The following is a 21,619-nucleotide window of genomic DNA, read 5'->3' as shown; positions in this document are numbered from 1 at the left end:
TAAAAAATACATATCGTTGTGTATAATATGAGGGGATTACAAAAGGTGGTATCTGGCTGCAAAACAGATCCTCAACAAAAAAAAAAAAAAAAATCCATTTCAACCCATACCGGCATGAAAAAGTGACAGTAAAATCAATGAAGATGATATTGATGGCACACAAAGCTGTTATAAATTGCAGGCCACTGTTTGAGCTGCTGTTTCCCCACTTCTTGCTTTAATATCTTGTTTTTGATGCCATCTTATGTACTGGATACATAAATGGTAAAGTGATATTTTTAGAATTCCAGAAATTAGTTATTTTTGTAATTTAAAAATAAATTTTTCTCACAGCTTGCTTACAATTTCATTTAAAGTACAGACATTCAAATGGTAATTTCAAAGTTACTTCTTCCTGTTTATGGCAGTTAATGTAGGTTTTTGAATCTTTCACCATATGGTTCTGGGTTCAGTCCCATTGCACAGCACCTTCAGCTGTGTCTTCTACCTTGTGCTTACTAATGCATAGTAAATGAATTTGGTAGACAGAAACTGGTAGAAGTCAAGCTGGCAGAAACGTTAGCACACCGGGCGAAATGCTTAGCGGTATTTCATCTGCCGTCATGTTCTGAGTTCAAATTCTGCCAAGGTCACTACCTGTTCTTGCTGTATGACTTGTCTTCTCTCTTGAACCAGATGTAATGGCTTACTTTCTCAGTTGCTTCTGACATTTTTCTGGCAATATCTTTTGTCTCCTCTCTGGCCTGTTCAAAATTCTAGAAAATAACTACAATAAAATATCAACAATTAATCACTGCTGTGGTACATGAACTGATTGCACCTCTCAACTAGTTAAGTGAGTGTGTACACAGTGGCTCCACTTGAAAGATTATAGGGCACATTTGATAATATAATATTAGATATGCAGTGTCTGAAAGAAAAAGACAGGAAGACTTTGATCATAGGCCTGCTGGATGAGTGTCAAGCTGAGATGAAGTAATTCACCACTGTAAGCAGTGGTAGCAGTATGTAATTGACAACTGTTAACTTACACTACCTCCTCTATAAGTGTTGCATAGGAAGGGATGAGTTCTGCTGAACTGACTTCCAACAATGGATAAACACTCAAGTGATAAAATAACAATACATCCTGGTTGTACTGAATGTTTTCATGTAGGATATCTTTTTAACTTACTAATTTAGACTGTAAGGTAGTTGTTGCCCAAGGGGTCACTGTACTTTTTGTAGTAGTATCTGGTGGCATTTGAATTTGTAATAATTGTAAGGTAGTGAGCTGGCAGAATTGTTAGCATGCTGTGTAAAATGTTCAGTAGCATTTCATCTGTCTTTACATTCTGAGTTCAAATTCTGACAAGGTCACTTTACCTTTCATCCATTTGGGGCTCAATAAAATAAGTACCAGTTGAGGACAGGGATTGATGGAAATAACTTATCCCCTTCCCCGAATGTACTGGCCTTGTGACAAAAGTTGAAACCATTATTTGTGGTAAGTAGTTTATCATTTTCAACATTCAGGTTCCTACAACCTCTCTGGCGTTGAGGTGCTTGAAATTTTTTGTGCCAGTCTTGGACCTTCTTACTATCGACCCCATCTTGCTGTACTTCACTGAGGAATTTGGCTGTTATTAACCTAGGCCCTGTCCAGTATAGTATTAAATATTGCTATAACTTCTATTCGAGGGTTTGATTAAGTTTGGTAATTTTTGTGGTGCACATCTCCTCCTTGGGATGTAAGTACCCTTGGCTCTCAAGTTCATTTGCTTTTGATTTGTTTGTTTTAATCCTACTTGTTGTCCAGACACCATTCTCACTAGGCAAGCCTAGTAGAGGGTCTGCATAGCTGCTGACCACTTCATAGTAAGTAGGTACCCCAGGATTACATGGTTACCAGTAGCAGATTTCCTTCAGTATGTGATAGAACTTGTTCTGATCTTTCGATAAACTAAACCTTCCTTATTTGGAATAGGTTTATTTTATTCGGAATCTGTTTTTATGTAATTTGTAAATGTATCCATTCTGTTCTCTATTTTAGTGAAAAACTAGTTGATGTGGTTTATTAGTTAAAATGGTGGGTAGCATTGTTTTTTGCTGATTGAATGACCCAGCTGTAAGCTTGCTGACTTACATACACTCTCATATGAGTACAAAATAGAGGTTTCTAATATCTATTTCCATCACGACCTCATACTTCACTGCAACACACACACCATCACACCACATCACCAGCCACTATGCAACCACATTACTATTGTTAGTACAAAGTAATTATGTTATACTATTTCAACTTCTGTCATTAACATTTTCGTTCACAGACAGAATGATGTGGAATTATTTATAAATGTGATTTATTTTTGCAATGACTATTTAGACTATTCTATTCCTCTAATCAGCTGTTATACTTCAATTAACATTACCTATTTATAAAACTGTACAATTGTCAAGCATGTTGATTGTGATGGGTAGAGTATTCTGTGGGAAAAAAAAGGAAAGACAAACAATTCCAACTTTACTATTTTTTTTTTACTATTAAAAATAAATTCCAGTCACCTAATATAAAGCAAATTCTATTTTTAAAAAGCCTAGCTTTTATGATTCTCTGTGAAATACTGTGATAGGATTTTTTTAAAAATCTATGAGTAGACATTTGGTAGAAACCACATAATTTAAGGATGAGCTTATATATATATATATATATATATATATATATATATATATATATATATATATATATATACTAGATTTGTTCTTTTTATATTGGCATTTATATTGTTATATATAGTTATACAGTGATAACGATTTGAAATGTAGGTTTCTGAAGAAAATTGGAAATTCTGAAACCTTTCACCAAATTTCTATTATCATAGAAAGAAAATCTCTTTCAGCCATAGCCAGATAAGAAAGGGCAGCACCACTGAATGTTTGTAGGGTTGCTGAGACAAGGGAGAAAAAAAAAAAAAATAAAGAGAATTGTATTTCATACCAACACATTTTGTTTTTATGAAATATTGATTTTATAGCATGTATTTTTAGCATGTGCAGTTTTTGTCATATACATCTGCCTGTATATGTGTGATATACTGTTTGTAAAATGCCCTTGAATGATTAAAATGAAAATTAATTCATGTATATAGTATGCATGCAGTCTTGTTCCTTATCTGAAGAGAGAGAGAAGACAGAATCTAGAATGGAGATGCTGATCTCTAAAAGTACTACTGACTAGGAGTAATTAAAACCATAACGCAATAGCATTATACTAAATGACCACAAAATGTGTTACTATAAAATACTTTGTTATAACAAGGAAAGAAGAATTGGTAACTTTCTGGTTAAATAACTGGCACTCTGTTGTTTATGACGATGAGGGTTCCAGTTGATCTGATCAATGGAACAGCCTGCTCATGAAATTAATATGCAAGCGGCTGAATACTCCACAGACACAGGTACCCTTTAATGTGGTTCTCGGAGATTCATTATAACATACTGTGACGAGGTTGGCCCTTTGAAATATAGGTACAACTCATATTTGATTGCTGAGTGGACTGAAGCAACATGAAATAAAGTGTCTTGCCCAAGGACACAATACACTGCCAAGAATCAAATTCATGACCTTATGATCATGAGACGAATAATCTAATCACCAAGCCATACATTTTTCTGGTTACTGTAGAGGGAAATATCAAGAAATCAAGACTAATAGAAGCTTCCAGATGACCAAGTGGTAAAATTTCTTTCCATTCTTTACTCATAAATCTTAATTCTTTATCACTTTTCCAAGTGACCTTTCATGTAAACTTATTCTTAGAGCAACTAAAACTGTTATAAGTTGATGACTTTCATTTCTTTATGACCTGGCGTTATCTTAGTTTTGAACAGTCTTGTTTATTGGCAGCACCTGCTGCATGTGTTGCAGTAAAGAAATATGATAATGGTTATATATATATATATATATATATATCAGAAAAGATAATTAGAGTAAATGAATGTGTTTACTTAACACTAACATCAATCTCTGTATTGAGGAAAAAGATGAGTGAGAGGGGTGTGTGTGTGTGTGTGTGTGTGTGTGTGAGATGGTGTGAAGATTTGTATGATGCATATTATTATCTAACCCTCTTCGGTATCAAAGTGCAAGTCATGATATGTAGATATGATAAGAAAATTCTGTGTTCATTTCATGATGAATCAAGTTTGTGACCTGGTTTTAATTTCTCAGTTTTCTGATCCTCAGTTGCTATTGTCAGTTTCATTTTTACATCTGTTCTTTTCCCTGCTTGCATTTGTTGAGCGAGTATTCTGCTCCAGCATAACAACTCTCCTCTTGTTAGAATCCCTTGTCATCTTTTTTGTGAGGTTCTGCCTTCACCATCACTTCCTTCCATATCTTCTTTTGCCTTCTTCTTCTACAGATTCTTGGATTGAGTTATCATTTGAGTTATCACTTATTGACAGACATACTGCCTCATTCAAACTCTGCAATCAACACTGTTCTTGACTCATTCCACCTCATTCTTTCTCTACTATGCATTTGAAAGAATTTTATTATGGGTACTCTGATTGCTAACTATTCGTGTGTATCTGCTACAAAGGATATCTTTGCTTTCAGTTAGCCTGTTATTTCACTACATATTTTGTGCATTCATAATTTACATTAACCCTTTTGTTACCATATTTCTGTTGAGATGTTCTGTGTTTCTTTCAAATACTTTAAATATAACAAAGAATTTAGTAAAATAACTTGGTTATCATTAAGCTAGTGTTAGGAACATAAATTGTGACTAAGGTTTGGTGGAAGATTTTAATTCAAAACGTACGAAAACAAAACATTTGTACTACACAGACAGGGGCGGTTTCAGCCAGGTTGGTAACGAAAGGGTTAATCTTGGTAAACCATATAGAATTTCCTATATCCATCTTTTCTGCTTATTGAGTGTAGCCAGTTCCCAGATAACAGTAGAGTTTCTGGTCTTATTTCTTATTAACCCTTTTGTTAGCATATTTCTATTGACATACTCTGTCTTTACTTTAATTTTAAAAATAATGAAGAATTTAGGAAAATAACTTTGGCATTATCAATTGGTGTTTGGATCATAAATTAACACTAAGTTCTGATGGAAGATTTTAATTCAGGACTCTTGAAAACAAGATGTTTGTACCACAGAGCTAGGCAGGTTGGTATCACAAGGGTTAAAACTTTTATATGTTGGTACCAAGCACCTGTTACCTCATATCCATACTTCCAGCATAGTAGCCAGTGAAGGTTTTGGGCTACCTTGTTGTGTCTGCTTTTGTACTCATTCTGCACAAGACTTTCACAAGTACTAACAATGTGAGTCACACTTTTGATCCTCTTCTTACACATTCTGCAGAGGTTCGTTGCACTTGTGTGGTATATATCCCTTCTTCACTGAGTAGGTATTCAATGCGGGTAGTGATGATTAGGCTTTCAGTCTTCTTTCTTTAGGTCACCCTTGCTGAGCCACCTCCATGATCCTTCCTGGCCTTTTAAGTTGTTAGTTGCACGGTGGAACTGATCCTGTAATTCCATGCAGAGTAGGATTTCTTCTTTCTCATTGGCTATTCATGATAGGAATTCATGAGCACTCTCAAGTTCATTTTTGGTAAATCCTGCTGTATTATTATTATCATTATTAAGGCAGCAAGCTGGCTGAACCATTGGCACACCAGGCAAAATGCTTAGTGGTATTTCGTCCAGTGTTACATTCTGAGTTCAAATTTTGCCGAGGTTGACTTTGCCTTTCATCCTCTTGGGATAAAATAAGTATCAGTGAAACACTGGGATCAATGTAATTCACTAGTCCCTTCTCCCCAAATTTCAGACCTTGTGCCTATAGTAGAAAGGATTATTATTATTATTATTACAGTTCATCCCCACCCCATTTAAATCTGAAGCTGTAGCTCTATGTGATTATTATATAATAACTAACTAGTAGAGACATGTATGAGCATTAAAACAGAAAATTGTCATGTTTATTTGAGTCAGTTATGAAACACATTTGCTGTTAATCTATGATCATCATCGTTTAATGTCCATGTTCCATGTGGTCATAAGACTATGATGTATTGAGAAAGACCTAAGCAACTTATAAATTTGAATGGCTGAAGAGTTTTGAAGTAACAAATTGAATCCTTTAGTATGTCTTATCCATTTAACATTCAGATTACCCTGTCAAATGCAGTGCTTATTTATTCACATTGCTTTGAATTAATCATGCAATACCTTGTAGCTTCAAGATTTCAGTGATGTGATCGTTTATCTTTAGAATGACATTGTTGTGTAGGTGTAAGAGGTCTGATCTAGCTGCTTTGAATATAAAATAAGTAGACTATTTTGGCCAGATATGGTCAGTTTAAATGCCAAAGGGTTAGACTTTCTCTGCTACACTGGTAAGGATGCCTATCATCCAAACTATATTGAAGATTTTTTTTTTTCATGTCTTATGTAAGCTCTATAAAGAGAAAGTTGACTATGTGTGTGTGTGTAAATGTGGTTTGAATATTTGGAAAAAAATTGGTTGGAAGGATTAAGAAAAGTTTCAATCGATGGAATGTTGACCAATAAGAGGATAAAGTTTTTTCCCTTTATATTAGGTTTCTGAGACCAAGTGAGAAGGAAATACAATGTCTTCTATCTGGGGCTGTTGATGCTTCTTCAGTAAGTTTCTTGAGAGTTGTGATCTGTTCATTGGAGAGTGTGGATAGAAAGAGCTAGCAAAATATGCAATAATTTCCTTGAATATTATTATAGTTTGATTCCAGTTCCTGCACTTTGAGTTTTGCCTTTAATAACTTGTCCAAGGAAACTGTTTCCATTGGTTTTCTGCAACAGGCTGTGAGAATATGGAAAGGTCAACTGTAGGTTTAAAAACAGAAATTGTTTATTTTTCCTCATTAAACTAATTGCAGAAGACCAAGCATCATTGGAATCTAGTTCCTAATCATCTGACTTGATTGTTTGCAACATAGGATGGTATTATTTGACATCTATGGATCAAATGTTGGTTTTCACAAGAATTTTGAGTGAAAATCACCAACCTTAAACATCATTAGAATGTATCTAATGATAATTGAAATATCAAATGAAAGTATTAAACCACAAGATTTCAAAGAAGGTTCAATATCATAACTTTCAAGTTATAACCTTTCTAATAAAAATACTCTTCATTATGGAAAAACTAAAAATATTAAAAAAAAAAGACAAAAAGCACCCCAATTATGTAGTTGCTGGATGGGGCAAAATCATTAGCATGCCAGACAAAATGCTTAGTGGCATTTCTTCTGGTTTTACGGTCTGAGTTCAAATGCCACTGAAATTGATTTTGCCTTTCTTCTTTCAGGATCAATGAAATAAGTACCAGTCAAGCACTAGGGTCAATGTAACTGATTAGCCTCATCCCCACCAAAATTTCAAGGCTTGTGCTTATAGAAGAAAGGATTCTTATTATTATTAGACAATAAGAGTGCAATGCAATTGTCATATATTTATTTAAAGGTTTGAACGATATTTCAACAGCTCGTCTATCTTTTTCAAATCAACTTGCAAAAGACAGACGAGCTGTCAAAATATCATTCAAACTTATTATCTATTTACCTTTGTGAAGAGTTATGTCAATCTTTATAGAATATTATTATTATTATTATTATTATTATTATTATTATTATCATCATGGTGAGCTGGCAGAATCAGCATGCCAGAGAAAATGCTTAGCAGTATTTTTACTGGCTGTATATTCTGAGTTCAAATTCTGCTGCTGTCAACTTTGCTTTTTATCTTTTTGGGGTCGATAAAATAAGTACCAGTTGATCACTGGGGTCAATGTGATCAGCTTAATCCCCTATCCTGAAATTGCTAGCCTTGTTCCAAAATTTGAAACCATTATAATAATTATTTAAGATGTCACACAGTATCCAATATCATGATGTTGATTGAAGATATTGTGTTTTCTGGGGTTTTGTACTGTCTGTCAAGTCACAACAAGAACCTCAGACAGACAGTAGTTTATGCAACATGCGTGTAGTTCCAAGTAATGCCAATTTTTGCAATACACCTAGATTGTAGGGTACTTCTCAAGTTTCGAGATGTTTCTTCAGGTTGAGTGGTATTGAACGCAATGTTCTGATGACAACAGAGACAACCTTTATGTTTGTCTCTTGTAGCTGCCACATCTTACTGATCTAAATTCCCCGGTCTCCATATTTATCAATCTTTTCTCTTTCTTTCATGATATGTTAATCTCCTGGCACTTCCATGTCAATTATTAGGAGCTCTTGTTTGTCCCTCCTAAAGGTTACTATATCTGGTCTTTGGTGCTCTAAACCTCGTCAGTCTGGAGGTCAAAGTCCCAGAGGATTTTTGCTTTCCCCTTTTCGTCCATTACCTTTTCTGGTGTATGTTGGTACCAAGCACCCATTTCCTCATATCCATATTTCTAGTATAGTAGCCAGTGAAGGTTTTGGGCTACCTTGTCATGTCTGTACTTGTACTCATTCTGTGCAAGACTTTCACAAGCACGAACAATGTGAGTCATACTTTTGATCCTCTTCCTACACATTCTGCAGGGGTTCATTGTACTTGTTTGGTACATACCCCTTTTTCACTGAGTTGGTATTCAATGCCTGATCCTGGGCAGCAATGACTAGACTTTCAACCTTTTTTTTAAGTCACCCCTGCTGAGTCACCTCCATGATGCTTCCTAGTCTTTTAAGTTTTTAGTTTCACAGATTTCATTAGCACTCTCAACTCCATTTTTGGTAAATCCTGCATTAGCAGCATACTATAGCAAGTCTTGTTGCTGTTTACCAAATATTCTGCCATATTTCTTCTTTCACTGTTGATGCACTCCTGTACACTAATTAGTCCATGTACACCTTTGCACCTCTTCATGTAGAGCCTGTGTACATTCACCATAGGGTGGAGGGCACCATGCATTGTCATTGTCTTTTGGGTAGTGCAATTGAGTTGGTTAATCTCTGCTCATGTCTATTTCAGGATGGGTGCACTATAGCAGACTACAGCAACAGCCCATATGTTGATGGTAGTCACAAGGTTCCTTGAGTTGAGCTATTATTATTGAGTTATTATTGAGTTATTATTATTAAAGTGGTGGGCTGGCAGAATCAGCACACCAGACAAAATGCTTAGCTGCATTTCATCCATCTTTACATTCTGATTTTGAAATTTAACCTAGGTTGACTTTGCCTTTCATCCTTCCAGGATTGATAAAATAAGTACTAGATGAATACTGAGGTTGATGTAATTGACTAACCTCATCCCTCAAAATTTCAGGCCTTGTGTCTATAGTAGAAAGGATTATGTATAATGAGTTAGAGTTCACCTTCTACTGCCATACATTTCAACATTAACATTGGAATAAAAGAGAAAATTATTTAGGATAAGCTTTGATGTCAGAATTTTGGTATTGAATTACATATTTAAAGTAGTCTGTTTTTTTTTTTTTCTTAGCCATTTCTGAGTTTCGTGAATATTGGATCATTGGGCATGAGTGATAAGTTCATCTCAATGTTGCTTTGACAGAGCCCATGTTTTTTAACTTAGCATTTAAACACTTGCTACTTATAACTGTGAGTTCTGCTTATTTACTGTTCCTATTTACTATCTGAATCAAGGGGTCTAAATCGTTTTCACTTCATTGAACAATGAAGATTAAAGGAAAAAAAATAAAGAAGGAAAATGAGTGGCACATTTTATATGGAGTGTTAAAAAATCCTTCAAAAACTTTAAAATTTAGAAAATAATATAGGAAATTACTGCATACATGCTTTATGAACCATACTTGTTTATAGTAGAATTATAAAAAGCAAACTTTTTCAAGCTGATCAAGCATTAGTAGGGATTTTCTAAGACTTTAAATTCATATTTTCAAAATAGTTTCTGGTGCATTTGGATACCCCTTGCATTTCACCTGTATGCTTCAGTGAAACTTGCTGGTCTAGAATGGGTTTAATCATTTGAGAGAAAAACACTTGGGGCTTTGTATACACTGCAGCATCAGTGAGGGGAACATAAATTTTGTTGTTTCTGGCCAACTATACACCTACAATCAATATATTTCTATAAAATATCAATTTTTGGTTGATTTTTATTCTTTCAATCTAGTTATTTTTTCATGCCATCTTTAGGATTTTTTCTGAAATCTAGTTTAGGAAAAAATTATTTTCTATCATTAGGCTAATTGCAAAAATTATTGTTAAAGTAAAGTATTTTCTAAGCTTTTCAAATGTTTGCTATCAACAGTAATGTCAACATAATGAAAAGAGCAATTCATTATATTCTAAACACCTCCATACTGATTTCCTAATCCTTCTGTAATAAAATGTTATTGCTTCTTATTTTAGTTGAATTGGCTGAAAAAAAAGTGTCTCATCAGTATTCAATGTGTAGTCTTTTTGATCAGTTTTCAAATAATGATTTCAAATTTTGACAAAAGGCCAGCAATTTTGGGGGATGGGATAAATTGATTACATTGACCTCCGTACTCAACTGGTACTTATTGTATTGACTGTGACAGAATTTGAAATCAGAACATAAAAACAGATGAAATGCCACTAAGCATTTTACTCAGTGTGCTAACGATTCTGCCAGCTCACTGCTTAACCATTAGTTTTCTAATATTTGTAAATTTTTCCAATTCCAGAGGTATCATAAATATTGAGTGAGAGAAGTATTGGTATTTTAGCTGAAGAGTTGTATATTCATACACCACAATTGCTATACTCTGGATAAGGGACTAAATGTTTTCTGCAATATTTGCCAGTGAAAATCATTCATGTGAGGGACTCAAAAAGTAGTTTAGTGTTAACATCAACTTCTGTTGTATGAGATTAGAGAGTATTCATTTGAACTTCATTTAATTTTGGTAGCAACGTCTACTATTTATTTTAAACTCTTATACACACAATCTCACATTCCATTGAATTCATTTTTTCCATTTATTATATTTAGTAGTACTAAGTTGTTAGTACTATAAAACTGATCATCACAGTCAACACCACTTTCAGAATATCTTCATATTCTGGTATAAAAATTCTTTTGTCGCTGAGCTTCTGATAAAATCAAGGAATACTGAGCTGATATCAAAGGAAGAATTTTTATTTCTGATTTACTATTTATTTCTGGGCCAGTTCTAGGGACATATCCAGGAATAAGATACCTGACAAATCAGATACCAAACATGATATTGATGGGCTTCAGTTTTCACAACCAAGAATGATTGGATATCATGTACTATGCTTTTGTTCTTGTTGTAGGTACCTGTGTACTATGCTTCTGTTGTTGTAGGTACCAATGTACCATGCTTTTGTAGTTGTAGGTATCCAAGTCCATAGAATAGTTAATAGATACTCTCTGTCTTTCCACCCTTGATTCAGTGGAACACCCAGGCTGTAATAGTTTAAGGGAAAGAAGGCTGTACCAGCACTGGGCCGGGTACTTGATTTATTAATGCTCCCTCCTTCCAACAAAAGAATGAAAGGTATAGTTGATCATTGCAGGAACTGAACTGAGTCCTTTCGTCTCTAAAGCTAAGGTTAACAAGTTTAAAAGTCTGCAAAAATATAATTGCATTAACAACTCATTGCAGGCATTTTTGGGTATTTCATGTTTTCATTTTGGTCATTAGTAAAACTAATCGAATCAATAGTTTTTCATTATTGCTGAGCATAAAAACAGATCTCACCTAAACTCCTGCATTAAGAAAAGAAGCTACAGAATATTTTTTAGTTTCTTTTCTGATCACTTTCCCTATTGTGCACACACACACATGCACGTGCGCACGCACACGCACACACACACACACACACACACACACACACACACACACACACACACACACTCATTTTATAAGTTCATGCTAAGTGCTATCTGGTTTCTTTTTCAATGTACTTTTGGGCTGTAAATTTTGTTTTTACAAAATACTTGTTAAACCTGTTGAATAGACATAATTTTTATTCTATTGCTTGATTTTTATTATTTTGTTTTTTTCTATTTATTCACTGGAAATATAATCAGCTATACAATTATTATTGTTCTGATTCCAGGCATATAATATTAAGGTCATCTTATGAATAACAATCTTTTCTACATGAGCTGGTTATGTCATAGTACAACTTTATATCTGATACATATAAAATGCTTGTTGAAAATTTTTTTGTGGCCAGTTGTGATATTTGCAAAGAAGCATTTTAAAACAACAAAGAAGTAAAAAAAAAATAACCATACAGGCACAGATGTGGCTGTGTGGTAAGAAGTTTGCTTCCCAACCACCTGGTTCCTGGTTCAGTCCCACTGTGTGGCACCTTGGGCAGGTGTCTACTATATCCCCAGGCCGACCAAAGCCTTGTGAATGGATTTGGTAGATAGAAACTGAAAGAAGCCTGTCTTATATATATATCATCATCGTCGTCGTCTAACGTCCGCTTTCCATTCTAGCATGGGTTGGACGATTTGACTGAGGACTGGTGAAACCAGATGGCTACACCAGGCTCCAATCTGATTTGGCAGAGTTTCTCCAGCTGGATGCCCTTCCTAATGCCAACCACTCTAATGATGGATATAAATTGTACTTATTGGGAACTAAAAAAGACTTGAAAACACGCAACATCTTACAAAGCAGTGAGTGACTGAATGGCAGTCTTCCTACAATCATCTTGGTAATCAGAGAAAAACCAACACATTATTTGCAGGATGCTGCTGGAGAAACAAGGATAAAATGTCCAGTGATCTCTTTCTCTGGAAACCTATGCATGGACATACAGATATTGGCAGACCAAGAAGAGCATATATCGATCAACCTGTGGAGATGCTGGATATGATGACTGCAATGGAAGATCAGGACATCTTGTTTGAGCAAGTTACCCAACTGGATAGATAGAATAAATAGCTAGGAAGTAAAATTTGGTTGGGTACATCAACAGTTGTAGTCTTAATTTCTCTGATCACAGAAACATTTAAAACTGTTTTGATGTAGAAAAGTTTGGTTGGTTACAAATATACAAAGCATATGATTCATCTGTTATTCAAATTTACTCCAAATACAATATCCAGTATTTTCATTTTATTTTTTTCTCACTTCTATCACAGGTAATAAATATTTGACTTATAGATTTTGTTTTTCCTTACCAAGAAATCTGTTAATGTTTAGCAGTTGTATAGCCAATGAAAGTCAGACAACTAATTAGCTAATCTAATCAGTTGATTTGTTAGTAAATTATCCACAGCTATTGTAGTTGCTGTTTTGTTCAATGTATAAAAGTCTGACCTTTTACTTAACAATTAGTTATCTTTAAGATGAGATGATTATTAATTTCTTTTTTCCTTATTTTATTTTATCAAATGATAAACAAGCTTGAGTTGCTGAAATGTCAGATATAGTTTTGATAATTATTGCTCTTTGTTTAAATAAACTCTTTAAAATATGTAAATAATATTGTCAAAAGTGAAGCAGTGAAATATGATCTTCGGATGTCAAGTCTCGTGGAGGCAATAAAATGGCACAGACTGTTGGTGATTTGCTGTGCTTGAGAAGACATGTCAAACTTAGTGGAATAACAGATGGGGTCAGTGCCAGTGACACATTAAGGACACCTGTGCCAGTGACAAATTAAGGGCACCTATGCTAGTAACATGTTAAAGACACCCATGCTGGCAACATGTCAAAGGCCCCCATGCCAGTGACATGTTAAAAGCATCCGGTACACTCTTTGGAGTGGTTGGCATTACAAAGCCATAGAAACCAAGCCAAAACCAACCTGGACCATGGTGCAGCTCTCTGGCATACCAGTTTCAATCAAACCATCTAACCTATGCTAGCATGGAAAATGGAAATTAAATGATGATGATGATGATGAGAGCTGTTTAGGAATATAGAGGAAAGTATGATTACTGGATATATTGTTGGTAGATGCTTGAGTCTGTGAAAGACAATTCTACAATTTCTTGCTGAACAAACTGCACAAGTGGTTTGCTTGTAGTGATAAAGTGTTTGTGCTGTACATGAGATCATTCTCTCCATCAAATTGACATTGCCTGTATAGGTGCATACTGTGCCACATGCCAGATGTTGAAATAATCACAAAACAACATGAGATAATGTTTTGCTTAAGAACGCAATGCACCATCCAGTCCAGGAAATGAAACCATAATCATGAAATCAAGGTTTCAAGTGTAACACTCTAATCACTAGGCAATGTGCCTTCACAAATGTATCAATTGGTTTTAACAAGCCTGAATTTTGAATTGAAACATAAAACACATTTTTTGAAAAATATATATATATAGATATAGATATAGATATAGGGCAGGGAATCGTCAATTAGTAATAAAATTAATAATTAACAATTTTGCCAAGTAGTTCAGTATGAAAAAACCTTTATCGGTAAAACCATTTATAATCATAAATATACAGGGATTAGCATGAGTTACTTCTCCAACATACTGAGAATTTAGAAATAGCAGTCAAAGAACTACTGATTCCAAACTACAAATTTGTAGTTTGGAATCAGTAGTTCTTCGACTGCTATTTCTAAATTCTCAGTATGTTGGAGAAGCAACCCATGCTAATCCCTGTATATTTATGATTATATACATATATATATATATTTTGCATTAAGTGGCTCTCATTAATTTCCTGTACTTTAATGGCAAGTTCAGTGAATCATAAGAAACGTTTGCAGATATATTTGTATGTCTAGCTAGACCAAATTCTCTTCTCACTGTCTCTATTGTTATAAAACCACCTGTATTTTGAATTGGTTTTGTATACTATGTACTGAACTCTGTCTCTTTACTTAAATTACTAATGATCTGTTTTAGACTTTCTGGGAACTTCATTTTGACCATTTAGGAAAGGACCTTTAGAAAGAAAGCTGTCCTAACCTGCAAAACTTAAATTAAACATTAACTTTCTTAATTAATATCTCACTTTGTCTCTAATTGCCATATGAGGCGTGTCTATAACATCAGTGGGACCATTATTCCAATTTGAAGAGTTTAGTCAAACATTTTTATCTCAGTACTTAAAAGTCTGGTATTTTATCACTCTCTTAAGCTAAACTGCTAAGTTATGGGGGAACATAAACAAACCAACACAGGTTGTCAAGTGGTGGAGGGACAAACACAAAGACACACACACACTCATACATGTATGATGGGCTTCCACACAGTTTTCATCTGCCAAATTCACTCAAGTCATTGGTCAGCTGGCTTATAGTAGAAAACCATTAACCAAAGTGCTACATGGTGGGATTGAACCTGAAACCATGTTATAGCAAAGTTAGCTTCTCAACCATACAGACCTGACTGTGACTAAATTTGTATGATAATTATCATGAGAAATAATTAAAAACTGTATTCCACACATGGCATGTTTTACAAAATTTCCTAAGAATCTAGTGCTATTTTAAATATTCCCAACTATTTTCTTTCATTTTTAAAATCTGTAAGGTTTCAATATCTTTTTGCCAATTGCTAAATAGCAAATAAGTGTTTTGAATATTATCATTTATAAATTAGTACTTAGGTTTTATGGTATTTTAAGTATCCAGAACTGCTTAAAATCACAGTTAAACTAACTCTCTCTATGAAATGTGATTTATTAGCTTATTTTCTGATTCTTTATATTTTCTGTTTTATACTTGAAGTACTGGGGTCAATTGTAATTGACTTAATTATTCCTGGGTAAGAGTATAAAAATTGCACCCTATTGCCAAACCATGTCGAGCCAGTGTAACAGAGCAGAGTAGGCTCGTCAAACAAGTATGGCCTGAAGCTCAGTTTTATGGTTTCTGCATAACACAGTGGTTGCTGGAGAGAACATGCTGAGGCCTTCATCCTGTAGTGGAATGAACATAGGCAATCCAATCTAATACTTGGATCAGTAGCCTTTTTTGGCTCTATTCTGTTATTTGATCAAGATGTTATTGAACACTTTAACATGCAGATTACTCTGTCAAATGTAATGCTTATTTCTTCACATTGTTTTGAATTAATCATGCATTACCTTGTAGCTTTGAGATTTTGATGATGTGACTGTTTATTTTTAAAATAACATTGTAGAGTATGTGTGAGAGGCTGATCTGGTCAGTTTGAACATATATATTTGAATTGGATATGGCTGGTTTAAATGCCAAAGAGTTGATATAATGTGACTAAATTTTGACAGCAAAGCTTCACAGTAAGTCTTGTTAAAACAACCATTGTTAGTTAACGTGTCTATCTTTTTGCTTTGTTCAAACATTTAACACCTGGTAAAAAAGTAAAAGCAAATTTAAGAGAAATATTTATGCTCTCACGAAAGTTGGTTTAATAATAATGCTCTCTTATTGATTTTTGTTCGATTTCTTTTGTTGGGCAACAGTGAGATCTTTCAATAGTTGTTAGAAACCACAGTAGTGGCTGTGTAGTGCTTTTACCAGCTGTACACTTGAAATTTACTTCAAACCAGCAGATAGATTTACAGGTTTAATAGAAATATTTCAGATTAATATATGTATCTTTTAATATCACCTTTGCTATTTCAAAATGGTTTTGGAAGTATTTCTGTTAATCAATAAGATTAATATTTATGATGAAATGGTTATATTTAAGCTGAAGAGATTATATTCAAAATAGATCGCTCTTGTAGGTGCCATAAATGTGTTTGTTTTTAGCTCTTTGTAAGAAGTCTTGATAGTTGGGGCAATAATCTATTTATTTACTTCTCAAAAAATAGTGAATTTTTATCCAAGCAGTTTTTGTATATCTTTTAACCAGACACTCACACTTATCTATGCTTCTCTCTTTGCCTACCTTTCTACAAATTATGTACTTCAGTGAACTTTTTTTTTACCAGCAGATCAGAGCTTGATAAGTAAATTCATGTTTGTGTATTCTTTAAGCTAAACTAGGAAATTTCTGCTAGGTTGTAGAAGTGAAAAAAAAGTGCACAAGAAACACTTCACTAAAATCTTTTAAGATAAGAACTTGCAGAATAAGAAATAAATAGTGAGTGTAAAATCAATCATATTTTGACCTCAATTTCAGATAAACTCAAACTTTAAATATTGATCATAATGTGAGTAGTATGAAGATTCTCCTAATGAGTGTAAATAAAATCTTGTTATCAAACTGGTCAAAAGATGCAATTGTTTCTAAACTAAGCTATGAGTAAAAGCTTTTGAAATTTAAATTTGCTTGTTATTTGATATGTTATTTGGTAGTATTAAATTCAATACTATTTGTGTCTGTTTATTTTCCTTTGTTCAGTGATTCATATATCTAGTATTTTTATGTAGACAGTTGTTTATATTTCAAGTAGTTTATTGCATTTAGGACAGTAGCTGGTCAAAATACAAGCAGTAAATTAGTTTTTTTTCCCCCCCTCTTTTTATTGCGATACATCATTTATTCTAATGTAAATACCTAGGAGTGGAATGTGATTAAAATCTGATTGTGTCATGGACTTTTCAATTTTGTTTAACCTGTTAATGCATAGCATCCAGAAAAATGGACGCAGGAAAACAAAAAAAAAACTATTACTTGTTTCATACATGTCTATAGTTAGTTTATTTATATGCAGCACCTACTTACTCACAGAGCACTAGTTTAGAGGCAGACTATACCAAAATCAGCTCAATAGTTTACTTAACAAGCAATAGTAATTCTTCCTGCTTCCATTTTTCTGGATGCTATGCATTCATAGGTTAAAGTGTTCATACATGTGGGAGTCCACACTGAAATGTAAGTATGCATGCCTATACAGTTCTCTGCATAATGTCTGCATGCAGATGCACAAAAATGTGCATTATATATATATATATATATATATATATATATTTATATATATTATATCGCCATCCGTTAGAGAAAAAATTTGTAGTTTGGAATCAGTAGTTCTTTGACTGCTATTTCTAAATTTTCAGTATGTTGGTGAAGCAACTCATGCTGATCCCTATATATTTATGATTTTATATATATATATATATATATATATATATATATATATTGTTGTTACTTAACTTCAGTGAGGTCAGCCATGATTAAGCAGATGTATAATCAAAGGTATTGCAGCTAGGACTATCCCTGATTAATTATTCATGTATGTGTTTGTGTGTGTGTGTATATATGATGCTGGTGTGTTTACATCACCGTAACTCAGCAGTTCAGTAAAAAGAGACCGATAGAATAAGTACTAAGCTTACAAAGAATAAGTCCTGAGGTCGATTTGCTCTTTTATTTATTTCAGTCATTTGACTGCGGCCATGCTGGAGCACCACTCAAGCAAATCGACCCCAGGACTTATTCTTTGTAAGCCTAGTACTTATTCTATCGGTTTCATTTTACCGAAACGCTAAGTTATGGGGACATAAACAAACCAGCATCAGTTGTCAAGCGATGGTGGGGAGACAAACACACACATATATATATATATACATATGTATGACGGGCTTCTTTCAGTTTCCGTCTACCAAATCCACTCACAAGGCTTTTGTCGGCCCGAGGCTATAGTGGAAGACACTTGCCCAAGGTGCCACGCAGTGGGACTGAACCCGGAACCATGTGGTTCGTAAGCAAGCTACTTACCACACAGCCACTCCTACGCCTATATGTATTTAATTGATCTTTTAATGCCTGTTCTTTCCATGCTAGCATGAACTTGGATAGGAGTAAATTTGAGGCAGGATTTTACAATTGGATGCTCTTCCTGTCACCAAACCTTATCTGTTTTCAAGTAAGGGATATCTTTATTTCACAGTTCTTCAAGATCATAGCTCTATTGGTCATAAAGTCAACATCAGCACCACTTCACATAAGTAAACAATGTAAACATTGACACACATTTGCATGTTGTGTGCATGCATACACACATGCTCACTCACACACATATTTACAAGCATGGCCTCAGTCTACTGACTGAATCAAGTAAAAGATAAAAATATACCTGCATAAACATAACACACACACACACACACTTGATAGGCTTTCTGCACTTTCTATCTGTTGGATTCCATCAACAAGACATTGGTCATTCTGGGGCTATAGTAGAAGACAACTTACCAAGGTGCCATGCTGAGAGACTGAACCCAAAACCATGTGGTTGCAAAGTGAGTTTCTTAACTACACAGCCATGCCTATATCTATTGTGCTGTATGTGTATGCACCCCACCTTCTGTGCATACATATATGCATGCATGGACTGCATTGTCTTTGTCCTTCCTTTTTAAAGAGAGTTGGCTACTGCTTTAAGCAGGTTGAGTAATCACATAGATCTATTGTTGGTTTGTCATATATGCCTATATGGATCCCTTTCAGAGATATCTTCTGAAGAATTCCAAGAAATGCAAGTGAATGAAAGGGTGTCTACCTCTTCTTATTGTTTCTTAAAAGAGAACAACATGGCCTTCACTTCTTCTATAGCATTATCTTAAACAAAAAGCAATGTTTTTTTTTTTTTTTTTTACATTGTAAATAGAATCTTTGTTGTATAGAGGGTAGTTTGAATTGGTGCCAAAGTAATTTGTCACGTTTTTGTTATTTGCTTATATACTCATTTATATGAACAAATGACAGAATTCTGGTTACTGCACTTTTAGACATATTCACTGTCACTGATTTTATTTTGTCTTAGTTTTTTTCTATATTTGTGCTTCTATTCATGTAGAACTGGCACATATTATAAATTTGCATGGTGAATTAATCCAAATAAAACTTAATCTTGTGAAAGTAAAATTTATATAGCATTGTTTATCTATGTATGTTTTTATTTTTATTTTTTTTACCTAAAGTGAAACTATCGTGCTTCATTATATTGGTTATAAAAATCAATAACTCAATTTGTAACATGAACAATGTTGTCCTTCACCAGCTTGTAGTTCACAAAAGATTTATTCAGTAAAATTTAATGATGTGTGTGTGTGTTGGTATATGTATATGATTGTGTAGGTGTGTGAGTTTGAATAAAGCCATTATTTTAGTGAGAAGAGCAATAACTTCTCTGTTTTTGGTCAGATAAAGACAATAATAATAATAATTTATGAAAATTTGTATTATATTTTATTTGATATTCACAGCTTCAAGGGTGTTGTGAAATGGTTGACACAATGACATAAAACTGTACACTTATTGAAACCAGTTTGCTGGTGTGATCTGAATGCATGTCCTATTAATTGTGACTTGCCATTTGTTCCTCAGGGTGATTAAAAATAACTACCAATAGTGTATATTGTTGATTCAACACAGTACCTCCCTACTAAAAACATTATAACTTGTGTGCTGATAGGGTAGGGGAATACAACAAAAAAAAAAAGACCTTGGTCTACTTCAGGCTGAAAATACATTAAGTTTACAAAGCACGTCTTTTAAATTGCTGTATTTCTTAGAGAAGCTATTTTCCTATAGATTCTAATTAGCATATTATATATTTAGATTTAACCCTTTAACATTCAGATTATTCTGTCAAATGTAATGCTTATTTATCCCCCTATTTTTGAGTTAATCATGCTTTAGCTTCAACATTTCAATGATGTGATTGCTTATTTTTCCATGCTTGCACATATTGCATGGAGTTTACTGAGGTAAATTTTCTATGAATAGATGCCCTTCGTGTCACAAGCTCTTATCTGTTTCCAAGCAAAGTAATATTTCCCCATGGCCAGATATGTATTTGAAACATATTGAAAATGAATGACATTCATTTATATCAATCATATCATGTCAAGGCTAGGAGACACACACACATACATATGCATGCACACACAATGGGCTTCTTTCAGTTTCCATCTACCAAATCCGCTCACAAGGTTTTGGTTGGCCTAGGGCTGTAATAGAAGACATTTGGCCAAGGTGTCACATAATAGAACTGAACCTGAAACAATGTAGTTGGGAAGCAAACCACTTAACCACACAGCCATGCCTGTACCTGCTATTATTCAGGCTATCTCCCTTGATGCTTGTTTCTAGATTTCAAATACTCCTGGAGGGAGTTTTTCTTTACTAATTGCAAGGAATGTCTCATTTAATGTAAGTTTTTCAACTCAGGGTATTACATACGTGAGATTTTAATGTAGGTTTATTTAACCTGCATAACACTTAAGTATTTTCCCTTAACTTGAACTCAACCACACACTCATACACATGCTTAGGCACAAACACACACATGCACAGAAACACATGTTAGAAGAGTTACTAGGCTATAAGTGTATCTCTTGCTTAGGCCTGAAATCTGAGTTTCATGTGAAGAAAGTAAAAATGTTAAAGTGTCCTGTAAAGCCATAAAATTCATTCTCGCTTTTGTAGTGTTAAGGAACTTCTCTCCTCCCCCCCTCTCTATCACATGTCTATCTCATTATATTATGTGAATAACAATACTCAAAACTTCAGTGGAACTTTCATCTCACTTATATTGGTTATTAAAGAGGTCAGTTTTGTTCTATGGTGGACTAAGTATTAGACTAGAATAAAGTTGATATTGTTTAGTAACTGGAGAGAGAGAGAGAGAGAGAGAGAGTGAGTGAGTGCACAAGTGCAAGAGAGAGAGAGAATGCACAAATGAGAGAGAGAGGGGAAAACAGTCATTGCGAGCTGCTGATGTACAATTGATGGCTAAGT

The 21,619-nt window shown here is 34.1% G+C and overlaps 1 protein-coding gene across 4 annotated transcripts in view; it reads left to right on the top strand.

Moving 5' to 3' along the window:
• Positions 1-21,619, top strand: part of LOC106880268 (oxysterol-binding protein-related protein 11) — a 177,224-nt gene that overhangs the window by 24,037 nt on the left and 131,568 nt on the right. The window lies entirely within an intron of this gene.

Source organism: Octopus bimaculoides, chromosome 15, assembly GCF_046866305.1.
Source record: "Octopus bimaculoides isolate indiv1 chromosome 15, ASM4686630v1, whole genome shotgun sequence".
NCBI lineage: Eukaryota > Metazoa > Mollusca > Cephalopoda > Octopoda > Octopodidae > Octopus > Octopus bimaculoides.
This window is presented reverse-complemented; position numbering and strand designations above follow the sequence as displayed.